The 12713-nt window shown below is 41.3% G+C and overlaps 1 protein-coding gene across 3 annotated transcripts in view; it reads left to right on the top strand.

The window, feature by feature from the left end:
- The window catches only part of nlgn2a (neuroligin 2a), a 234534-nt gene that overhangs the window by 140465 nt on the left and 81356 nt on the right, over nt 1-12713 (top strand). The window lies entirely within an intron of this gene.

Here is a 12713-nt window from a genome sequence, read left to right as displayed (position 1 = left end):
TTGATTTTTTTTCTGTGGTAAAAAATGGAGACTATGCCCAGCTTGTTCAGAATCATTCATAAGACTTAAACCAAATATCTCAGAATATGAATGAACGTACAGTCATTCTGCCCTGATATCTGATGTTTCTTACAGTGTCATTAGTATTCCTATTCTAGTAATACATCCAGTCACTCTTAAAATTGTCTCTTCAATTCGTTATCGAAGGAGGATAGATGTAAAAATCTGAAATAAGGAGCCCAGTGTCAAACCTGCTTTTCCGAAATATTTGTATCGATTCTGTGGATTAACATTCTTCTCTCTCTGTTATAAACAAAATAAGCCAAAACTCGCACACACATATATACTGTATATGTTCCATATTGCCTTTTCTTGTATTATACTATATTATAAAACAACATTTTAAATATCTTCTGTTAATCCTTTCTATGAAGTTTTTTTAGATCATTTCTTTCCAAAAACGTGGATGTTGTGCTTTTTTATTCCTATTCTTCTGTTGCAACAATCTTCTTTTTTGTGTGTTTTTTTCCTGTTTTTTTTTTCTTGTCTAAAAGAATGAGGCTCTTGTTCTGCTTGTTAGAGATGCACCCCCTGTCTTTCCCTCCCCCTTATCCCGGTTTTTCCACAGCTCAGTGGGAGACTGTGTCTGTGCTAGCTTGGCCTCTTCAGCAGTTCACAACATCAATCCAGCAGCTCATGCAACCCACTGTCAAAATAATTGAACTGCATTCAGCTCCAGCACTGTTTTCAATTAACAACAGCCCACCCCCCCCTTACACCCCATCAGAGTTAGGGATCTTCTCTAACCTCTTAACAAGAAAGGTGATTGTTGTCTTGCTAACTGCTTTGTCAGGTACATTTCTGGTTCTAAATAACTGATCTTGCACTTGATTATTGTTTTATTCTTGATACCTGTACAGGTGATCAGATAGAGGCCCTCCTATTACGCTGTACAGTAGCTTTTTGTGGAATGGCAGATATTGGATCCTACACATTTGGTCTCACATATTGCCAGGGTTACAGTCTGCATATCCATCAATGAATATATTAGTAAGAATCACACAAATGCATTGAATGGTGAGGTGCTGTCTTTATCTGCTAACCTGTTTCATCGTGAAAGCCAGACAGTTCTTGTACCTTTAAAGTGGCTTTGTGTGGTATACTGTGCATATTTCATTATACCTCAGTGCAAGTGATGTTAGGAGCCCAAATCAAGAAAAAGGTGCAATTTTATTAGCACACAATTATAATGTAAATTATATCACAGAAAAGTGGTTGAAACAGAGATGTTGTGATGGGTACAACTTCGATAAACACAATAATAATAAACTTTATTTCATATATAGAGCCTTTTAAAGTAGCTTCTCGAAGCATTTACAATAAGAAAAAAAAAGATACGAGATAAACATACAATAAGAAACATGGGTTTTGAATGTGTTAGAAGATGCAAAGAGGCAGACATAGACATCAATAAAGTAAAAGCCTTTCTGAAGAAAGAGGTTTTGACTGGAGTTGAAAGCATTCAGGGAAGGACTCTCTGCTATCCTTGGGGATAGAATTCCAGAGCCAGAGTAGAAAGATAATAAATAAGACAGGTATTGAGGTATCGAGTCATGTTCAGCCTCATACTGTAGGTGAGCATGAGGATTTTGAAGTCAACATGAAACCTGACAGGAAGGGTGTGCAGGGAAACCAGGACAGGAGTAATATGTACACTTGATCCTGAATCCTGAACGCAACCTGATCAGGATTCTGGCTGCTGAATTTTGTTCAGTGAGATACTCCAGGAAGACAGCTGAGGGAGAAGAGCAGAATTAAACAGTGAGAGGAGCCTACAGACACATATCCAAGATTTAATCTAGATTCTCACAAAAAAACAGCATTCAGACATAGCATTTTATAGGCCACTTCATTCAAATAATTAAAACTCAGCTTTGTAGTATAAAGTCAGTGAGGCATGTCTAAAGGAAGAACTGGTTTTCATGGGAGACGTAGACAGGGAGGACGTAATAAAAATGGAATGGAAGACATGGATAATGAGCGCTCTCTTGCGCCGTTTGTAAGTACACCTTCTGTTCCATGGCGAAGTGTGGAAGAGTCACTAGGTCCTTGGGTTCAAATCCAAGGTGGGCATGCAAGCAAGGTATTCTGCAATATTGGCCCAGAAAAAATTGCTCAAAAGTCACTTTAGATAAATGTATTGGCCAGACACATTTGGGGAATATTGATCTGATATAATAATAATAATAATTCCTTAAATTTATATAGTGATTTTCTGGACACTCCACTCAAAGCACCAAGAGAATATGGAAAAATTGGTCCTAGTGTGAGTGAGTGTGTCTGTATGTATGTGTGTGCCCTGCGATAGACTGGTGTCCCATCCAGGGTGTACCCTGCCTTGTGCCTGTTGCCTGCTGGGATAGGCTCCGGCTCCCTCACTACCCGGTATTGGATAAAGCAGCTAAATAATGGATGGCTGGATATACAGTACAGTTATGCACTTTGAAACTGAATAGGTCAAATAAAAAAGAACAACTTTCAATGCAGTCTCAAAAAAGCAGACCATAAGAAGCAGCACAGTGAAGTAAAATGTAACTACAGAAAATGCAAAAGCTTTAAAATATCCTGCTTAAAAAAACAGATTCATCCAACAAGTAAGTCAATCAAAAATCAGTGACGAAAAGATGTAAATCTCATCAGAAGAATACAAGGAGAAACAAAACACTTTGTAAAGCAAAAAAAAATACAATTTGGTTAATGAAAAGAAATGTAGCAAATTGCAGGCATTAATAAATAAGGATATTAGAAAGGCCCAAAGGAGAAATGGAAAGAATATTGCAATGGAGGCTAAAATAAGTTATAAAATGTGTTTTTAAGTATTACATCAGCAGAAGAACAGTAAAATGGAAAGGTAGGGAATACAACTGGCAAACAGAGGTACCGCTGATGTACCAGGTGCTTACGAAGGAACAGATACTGTAACTTGCCTCAGGCTGAGCAAACACGAAGTCCTGAATTAAAAAATATTGGCACAGAAGAGACAGATGTGTCACAGGTACAGGTAGGAAGATAAACATCTCCAGGGTCTGATGGAATTCTACCTGTTTTTTGACAATAACAAGTGATGTTATTCACACATCGTTAACAAAACTCTTCCTTCCTGTCCCTGACTCCTGAGACAGGGATAATATCCACTAATTGTTAAGTTGTTAATATAACACCTGAAACTAGTGACAAAACCAAACCAAGTCACTGTAGACTTATACACGTGTTATACAGTATATTGCATGAAAAGTTACAGAAACAATAATTCAAGCTAATGTTAAAAAGGATCAACTCTAGAGCAATAAGATTCCTAAGGGATGATTAAACAGGACATGCAGAGGTTACAGAATCTCCTTACAAGAAAGGCTTAATTGTTTGTGTAGATCAGTTATTTTAATCTTCTAAACAATTTAAAAATAAAATAAAAAACAGACTGTTAGGATATACTGTATACTGTAGATAAAAACATACTATTTAAATCAAGGGATGTTAATATTGTACACAGCACTAGTAGGACCGCATTTAAAAATGCTCTGTATATTTTTTGCTTACCAAAGAGGTTTTGTAGTACTGGAATCAGTTCAGAATAGAGCAACCACATACTGTACCACTATTTGGCTTTAAGGATTTTCCCATTCTGAAAGGTTGGAAGATCCAAACCGTTTTAGTGATGAGCAGAGAAGACTATAGCAGGACCTGATTTAAGTATTCAGTATCCTCAAAGGTATTGACAGTCTTCAGAGTCAACAGAGAAACCTGAGAGCACAAGCATAAACATGTAAGAAAGTGCATCTACAGTAAACCCAAGAACAGTAGGCTCTTCTTTACTCTGAGGGAATGAGTGTCAGATCAGGTGTATAACTAATTGTTTTCTCCTTGTGTACAAGTTCTATCTAGCAGTTTGTGTCACTGACTTTGATTAACTTACTTGTTGGATGAATCAGTTTTTTAAAGAAGCATATTTTTAAGCTTTTGTATTTTCTATAGTTTCATTTCACCTCACTGTCTTGCTTCTAATGGCCTGCTTTTTTCAGACTGCATTGTTCTTCATTGTTGAAGTTGTTGTTTTTTATTTGACCTATTCAGTTTCAAAGTGCATACCCTTACTGTATATCCAGCCATCCATTCTCTAACTGCTTTATCCAATACAGGGTTTTGGGGAGTCAGAGCCTATCCCAGCAAGCAACGGGCACATGTGTATCATGTTGTTGAAGCTGATGCCCAATTACCTGAAAAGAGTGGGAATGGACTGGGAATGTAGGCTTTAGGGCTTTCAAGACAATAAGCGTGAGATCCATGAGTCTACTGACTAGTGGATCATCTGTCTCAGGTGCTTTACTTTGTAATCCCAACACATTAAATAAAAGACCAACCCTTCGTCTGGGCTGGCATGGTGGTGCACTGGTTAGCATTGCAGCCTCACAGCACCGGGACCCTGCGTTCAACCTGGGGTGCTGTCTGTGTGGAGTTTGTATGTTCTCCCCATGTTCCCAGGCGTTCTGGTTTCCTCGCACAGTCCAAAGACCTACTCACTTAATAGGTTGATTGGCTGGTGGAAAAAGTGGCCCTGGTGTGTGTGAGCTGTGTCTGTGTGTTCCCTGCGATGGACTGGCGTCCTGTCTGAGGTGTACCCCACCTTGCACCCAGTTTGTAATGGGATAGACTCCAGCTCCCCCATGACCCTGAATTGGATGGAGAGAGTAGAAAGTGGATGGATAGACGTTTGTGTTGGTTTAAATGTCTTGTTATAAGCCAGGTATCCAGGCATGGGACATGAAATCTATAATGTTTGCAGGTCATATTTTTGGTACTATTCAAGGTCTGCTATCTGCGTGGAGTCTGGTCCTTGTGTAAGTGTATGAGCCCTGCGATGGACTGGTGTCCCATCCGGGCTTTACCCCCTGGTGCCTGTTGCTTGCTGGGATAGGCTCCGGCTCCCCTGCGACCTTGAATTGGAAGAAGTGGTTAAGTGGATAAGATAATGCTGCATAACCTTAGGTAACACAGCCACAGGAACAGGGAAGCACATGCAGTGAACTACTATGATTTATACCATAATGTTTCACATTATAATTAATGTCTAATTCCATGGAAAGCTATATAGAATAGTATCACCATACATTTTGAAAGTGTGAATCTTGATGTCGCGTAATTGACCTGTCTCTGAACATCAGTCCTTGACTGTGTAAACTTAAAACAAAAACAAAAAATTAGGATAACAACATTATGGATTTTTCTGTGAGGAAGGTGACATTTAGAATCAGAATTCGATTCAATCGAATTACCTTCCCGGATCAATCAAACAGGAACGCAAATAATACTCTCCTCCTCTGCAATTACACACGTTCCCAGTGGCTCAGCCATTTAAACATTGGGATTGACACATTGATCCCAGCAGGACTGCAAATGAATGGGGAGCCCACTCCCTTTCACTCAGACATGGGATTAGACATTCCTCTCGGGGGTGGCTTTATTGCAATGACCCCAGACAATCAGCATAAGGTAAAAAAATCTCATTTTGTAGGTTTTTTTAATTATATAGATTCTGGAGATTTTTTTTACAGATGAGTTTGACTACAAGGGATTCTGAATCTTTTTTCTTTGTCCTTTGTTATTTATGGGATTGTTCCGTTCGTATTTTGATTAATAGAAATTTTCGATTACCAGTATTCCTCCTCACTTTGGAGCTGGTAACGGTTTTGGTTCAGCCATTTATCTCTTGTGCAGTGACAGATGAGGACGGTGTATTCTTTCCTCCAAAACATGCTCTTTAGAGAGCTGTTTGCCATTTCTTGTGCTGCAGGTTCTTTGGCTCATATACAGTAGGTGGTGTAGGTGCTCTCGCCGACAACACTGCAAGTTCACAGCTGGCCAGCAGGCTACAGGAGTCAGTAGAGTGACAAGCCAAGGATATTCATGGGCAGAAGGCCCCCAGTCACCCCCACAGTTGCCCAATGACAAAACCCAGTAAAAGATGAGCAAAGGCTGGATTAACCCAGACATGAAATACTGTAGGTGGAACCACACTAGATCCTCCAGCTCCCGGGTTTTACAACCTTCTTCATACAATAGATATGACCTTAATTTTAAGCTTTTAATAATTGTGAGATCACTTAAACATGAGTGAGTCGCAAACTCTTGAGATGAACTGTTGCTAAGGAAATACTCTCTTTCAAGATATCCCTTGCATTCTAAAGGAACTTGGCAACAGTAAAGATGCTACAGATTGATTCTCCCATGTCAGCTTTTGAAGTACACAGCTCTATTTCCATCCATCCATCCTCTAAACACTTCTTCTGATTCAGGGTCACAGGGGAGCCAGCGCCCATCCCAGCAAGCAACGGGCACAAGGCAGGGTACACCCTGGGTGCGATGCCAGTCTATCGCAGGACTCACACACAAACACTCACACCAAGGCCAATTAACCTACCAGTGTGTCTTTGGTCTGTGAGAGGAAAGCCACGCAAACACAGGGAGAACATACAGACTCCACACGGATAGTATCCTAGGTATCCAGCAAGGCTTATCTCTGCGCCACCGTGCTGTCCTGTGCTTGTACTGAATTTCATGAATGTCAAATGACTATTACTTTATTACAAAAATACGACAGCTGACAGTGTCCACCAGGAAAGACACTGCTTCACAGTACAGCTTGTGCTGTGTGGTGCAGACATCTCCTTCTGCGGTGTGTCATGAGCCGACTGCGATGAGGATTCCCCGATGCTGGAGCAGGGCTGGCCGGGCAGCCCATGTGAGAGGGCTCGACTCCATCGTGTTGTGAGCGCCAGTGAAGTGACCCCGGCGGCCTGCCTGTGAGGTTGTGCGGTCGTCAGTGAGGGCTTCTCTTAGTGCCAATAGTGTCGATGCAGCTGCCCCAGTCAGCAGCCCTCCCAGGGAGACAGACAGAGTTTGTTTTTGGGTTCGAAATCAGGGAATGACATTTGACAAAAACTGAAGTGAAATCAAACAAAATGTTTTTTTGTTCACAAAAGCAAATCATCAAAAGCTGGAGAGACTACTCTTCTGTAGGTGCAGGATAATCCCATATCAAGGTCTGGCCTGTTCTCTTCTAATTGCTCAGAAATATCTTGTTGTAGTCGTATTGATCTCCCCTCTTTATTATTTATTAGTCACTGGAATTTGAGTAACAATGCCACCCTGTGCCTTGGGATTTTAAATCCTCCTGATTCTAAAAATGTAGATGATTTTTTAATACGACAGCCTGCCTTTTCGGATCCTAGCTGTCTATTGTGTATCACAAATGTTGCACATTTACGAACTATTTGCATGTGCTCGGCTAACATGAGTGCCAAAGAGTATTATTAGACAATGACGCTGCTTTTATTGTGAATAAAGGACGGGTCTTTTTTAAACAGATACCTGCCTGTTCATTCTGTGCTCAGCCTGCAGAGTGCAAAAAGCCTCTGCAGTGCTTTGGATACTGAATTATATTATTATATTGTAATCAGAATTACATTTCATAGATCTCAATCACAATATTAGAGTTACAGTTATTTTGTAAGTCAAAATTAATAATCTGCCCCGAAATTTTTGAATAAATTCCTATGCTCGAATTTATACATTTGAAATAAATCTTCACAGAGTTTAACACTGTGAAATCAAGTGTTGTTTAGATATCAACCCTATCACGTCTTCTCGTGTGATCATAGTCTTGACGTACCCCTTGATTTTGTGTGTCCATAAAGTTAAAACACAGAACCCAAACGCTTATTAAATTGTACCAAACTTTAATAAAAATAAGTTTAAAAAACGAAACCTCCATTATCCTGAATTGGCGTTTATAAAGGAGATCATTTTGATACACTCAAAATAACAATATACTGTAACAATAACAATACACTGATATATCAATTTTCAGTAATTCCCTAACACAGGATACATTCTGTTCTTCACCTTTGTCGCTTCCTCCCTCTTGCTCCTGGCTGTGTTATGATGGTACCCTCTTCCCTTAAAGCTGTAATGTGGAGAGCAGTATTTCTGTCCCGTTCACTCCTTATTGAAGCTGTCATTTCCTGACAGGGACCATTAGGAATGTGTGCGCCTGTCAGCCAATGGCTTCTCACAGAATCCCAGAGCAGCAATAAAACATTCGGCTGGTGAGTGCCCCAGGGCAGGCCTTGAGTCACCAGTCTCCTGCTCAGGTGATCCCTGCTGGCTCTTCCCCCTCCTTCCTGACATACAGCAGAGTCTCAGGAATGCCACCTAGATTTGCATCCTCTTCAATGTGCTTCAAGACACCTGCCCTTTTACTGTTTTCACAGCGCCGATAGATTCCTGAGCGGCACGGTGACGCAGTGGTTCCTGGGGTGCTATCTGTGAGGAGTTTGTATGTTCTCCCCATGTTCACGTGGGTATTTTTTAACAGTGTCCAGAGACACACACAGAGTTTCTGTCCGTGTTTGTGCCCATCTTTCCTGTGATGGGCTAGTGTCTGTCACGGACGTCCAGAGGGACTAACCGTGGGGAGTAGGAGAGCGGAAAAAGACCCATATGCGTAGCGGCGAGACAGGAAAAAGGCCCGGGCTCATTAGTGCAAAGAGTTCAGGAATGCCGTATAGAAACCTATGCCCTCAGGGAGCGGACATGAGGCACCCTGGTGCTAGGCAGGTCTCAGGACATCCGAACATCAATGCTGAGCCAGGACAGAGTGCAAGACCCGGAAATATATAGCCCAAGGGAAAGAGAGGGACAGGAAGGACAGCAGACCGGAAACTAGGGACAGGACAGAGAAGGAGCGCCCTCTGGCTGCAGAGGGCGTGACAGTGTCCTGTCCAGGGTGTACCCTGCCCTGCACCTGTTGCTTGCTGGGATAGGCTCTGGCTCCCCCCGTGACACTGTGTCAGATAAAGTGGATAGAAAATGGATTGATGGATGGAATTATGTTGGCTGTACATGCACAATTTGGCCTGTGTCTAAGCTACGAGACCCATGACCTCACACAGTAGAGAATGAGTAAGAGCAGGCAGCCCCCTCCAACCTGCCCACCTTCGAGCCCATCATCTTTGAGTTGCAAAGGCACCGCCTAATCCCAGCCGTTTGCTCAACAGAGCTGTCAGGGGCATGACCCAGACTCGAACCCATGATCAGAGAGCTCAACCTGTGCTGGGCTGGGACCAGACACCCAGGCTAGTCAGTATTCCAGCTGCCCCATTCACATTGCAACTGGTTTACAGATCACCTGTCCCAACTCCCCCCACCCTCCCTCCTCCAAGCATGATATGAGAAAAACCAGCATTTCCACACCAGCCAAAGGCAAAGCAGGGGGTGGAAGTCTGTGGGCATGATAAGAGAGGAGTGGAAAGCAGCAAAGCACAGTGAGAATAAAGAGGTGAGGTGCAGCATACAGAATGTGGGAAGCAATTGCAGAGCAAGGTAAATAGTTTTATATGATATACAGTACTGTAGGTAAAATATGGCTTTAAATTTTGATTTAGAGATTACAGGTTTAGTTTTGTTTTATACAGTACGGATTCATGGTATGGCTAGCTTAAGCTTTGCCTCTCCTCTTATCTTTCAACTCGCTAATGAGAGAAGGTTAAAGGCGGTCCGTGTTATCTAACCAAAGTTTACACAAAATGCATTAATTTCATTTTTTTTCATATGGGAAAACCAACCACATGAGTACATGAGTCCGATCTCCATTTTGCTTCCCTGGGCACCTGATTGCAGTTTGAAAGAAAGCCAAATTAATGTTATGCTGGTAAAAAAGTGGCATCTTTCAGACAAAGCCTTTCTTAATGATTCTTCAGAGCCTAGAGTTCCAATGAAAAGGGCATTGTTGTAGTTTGAAAAGTATTTTAATATGAAAAGGTGCTTTTTGTTGCTTCAGGTTGCAGGCTTCCTTTCTTTCCCATTGTCCTCAAAGCTTATTAGAAGAAAAGTTTCTTTTGGGGCATTTCAGGTTGTGAACCCAACCCATTGTCACCTAAAGAATGTGGTTTTGAAAGTACATTAGCATTCAAACCCATCCTTTAAGTGTCTTATCTGTTACCTGTGTCTTGAGCACCTAAAAACGATGAAGGGTCTTGTTGAATGAGATGGCTGTTTAAAAGATTCCCTGAGTGTAGTCTCTGAGGGACTCCTCTGCTCTGAGCAGTGGATGAGCTCTATAGCCTCAACAATGGACTGCTTTAAGCCCATTGCATGCTGGGATAGGCTCCGGCTCCCCCACGCTCCTGAACTGGAAGAAGAGATTAGAAAAGGGAAGGGTTATTTTGATGTATTTCTATTTCAATTACATTTGTAAAAATAATTTTAAATTTAAGCAAATAATCTTTTATTTCTATGACATATATTCTTCAAAAGGAGTCTCAAAACAGCGCACATTTCCAATCATTAAGAATTCAATTGAAGCATGGGTGTTTTTCAGGGTTGTCACCTTTTTAAGATGCACCTATTGCATCTTTTTAATCTTCGTCATTCAATGTAGACAGTTTGACATGCAGGTAGCAGAAACACACCACCACGACATACTGTATAATGCTTGGGTGTTTATGTTGATACATCACTTACATTTCCTGGACAATGTGGAGAATGAAAAAAAACAAACTCAATGTTAGAATAGTTCACAATATAGAATTTACAGAATGGGACATTTCATTTGAGTCACACAATACACTACACCTCTGGGAGGGAATCTGTTTTCCTGACTTGAAAGTTCAGCTGAGGTGTCACTGGGAGGATTCTGCAGAGGGAAGCCATTCCAGAGCTGGAAAAGAACCAGGTGCTGTCAGTCAGTGAGACTGAGGCTGAGGCCTCCATTACTGCAAATACACCTGTTGACAAAGCTGATGAGTCAGCTGTGATAAACCAGGAGGGACAGGAGAGCTGGGGGCTCTTTGAGTAGAGGAGATGGGTGAACAGAGAGAAGTGAGTAATAAACTGTTATTATTCTTTAGAGGTTTGGAATTAGTTCGATGTTTTATATAGTTCGAGAAACATTTCTAGAAAAGGTTTTTGTTTGGATCATTTTGGTTTAGAGAAAAGAATAACTGCAAAATCAAACTTTGTAACAGAACTTGAAATAAACAAGCAGATCACTGACCAGCCAACCGGAAATCTCATTGAGAACATTGTGTGATGTCCTTATGTGACAAGATGGTACTTTTCTGGAGTCAGTCCAGAGAATAATGATCAGATAAATTCCTGGGCTTAAAGGAATGTTCTTCAAAGACAGATGAAAAGAATGTAATGTTTTGTCTTGAAAAGAAAAGACCATTATGGGACCTGTTCAAGTATTAAAGATCTTTAGAAGTGAAACATGAACCAGAGCACACAAGTGGGAACTATAAGGAAATTTGTTTAAAAGAATCGCTTTTTACACAAGTGGTTGTGGAGCCTAGAACAAGCCGCCCAAGCATGGAGTTCAGTCTGACACCTTTTTCTACTTTCTCTGCTCTGCAGTTTTGCTGAGCTGCTGGTACAGAATGGAGACCGTCCTTCAGTTTAATAAAAAGAGTTCAATCCCAATCCTTGAAGAGCTTTTGGATCCTCTTAGCTGACAATTAGCTGATAAGATCAAGATATTATTTTTTTTTTATTTGGTTGTTCAGCTCAAGAAATCCTGCATGACTGGCAACTAGCGAACGACTTCGAGGAGAATTAAGTGAGTACTCTCTGAGCACTCAAACTCTGACAGATCCTTAAGGAAGAGGAATGTGCAGACCAGGGAAGACAAAAAAATGAGTGATAAAAATAGGAAAGTTAAAAAGGATGTGGGAACCAGGAGAATAGAAGCATACAGTTGTTTTATTCATGTGTTTCACTATTGGCTTGTGATGAACGGATGGAACATTCTTGTTACTGTATATCAATCAGTACAGTATATTTTTAACAGTTTACTCTTAAGACAAGAGAAGATTAGACATCGTTGGATAGGGTAACATGGGATAGGGTGAGCTGGAGGGGTAGGAGCAGGAAGTGAAGACATAAGGAAAGGCGGAACAACAAGAGATCAGAGAAAGTGAGAGAGACGGGCTGAAAGAGGGTGTGGAACTGGTGCTGGGGAGACTAGCCCTGTTTCTCATGATGCTGGGAAGCAGCTGGAATTTTTAAGCTTCTTGTATGGAGAGGGGCCGGGCACTGGCCTCCCTCGGTCTTTGTATCTGAGGGGCTGAGCAGGGAGGCAGCAAGCATTGTTCCAGAACACTATAAAATACCCAATCCTGGAAGCCGCTCCGAAAAATACTGACCTCCTTCCTCCATCGAACGTCAGTGTGCCCACTGCTCAATGTGCCAGCATCAGGTCTTCACTGCTGCCCATGAATAATCAGTTCACCTGTTTTTTTGCAACAGCTCTTCAAGGCCCTTCAAATACCTATTTATGACCCTGAGAAGGAAGGGAAATTCTCGTTAAATAACACCTGAAACTTGAGCCGAAACTTTTATTATGGCCTTATATGCAAATCCTTGTGACATTTTGACACCATGCATTTACTGTAATATTTTATGTCTAGCTGAGATTTCTGAAACTGGGACATTGCTGACATGTATATGGTGTGTGCTGCTCACAATGATCAACATGAATATTCCATTCTGTTCCCAGTCTTCTTGATGTTAAAATGGATTCAATTAATGCCAAACATTAATCTAGAACAAAGTTTGAAAGAGACTGCACACCGTTCAAAGGTTTTGTTCCACTGATGATT

This window comes from Lepisosteus platostomus, chromosome 4 (genome assembly GCF_059453375.1).
Source record: "Lepisosteus platostomus isolate fLepPlt1 chromosome 4, fLepPlt1.hap1, whole genome shotgun sequence".
Classification (NCBI taxonomy): Eukaryota; Metazoa; Chordata; class Actinopteri; order Semionotiformes; family Lepisosteidae; genus Lepisosteus; species Lepisosteus platostomus.
This window is presented reverse-complemented; position numbering and strand designations above follow the sequence as displayed.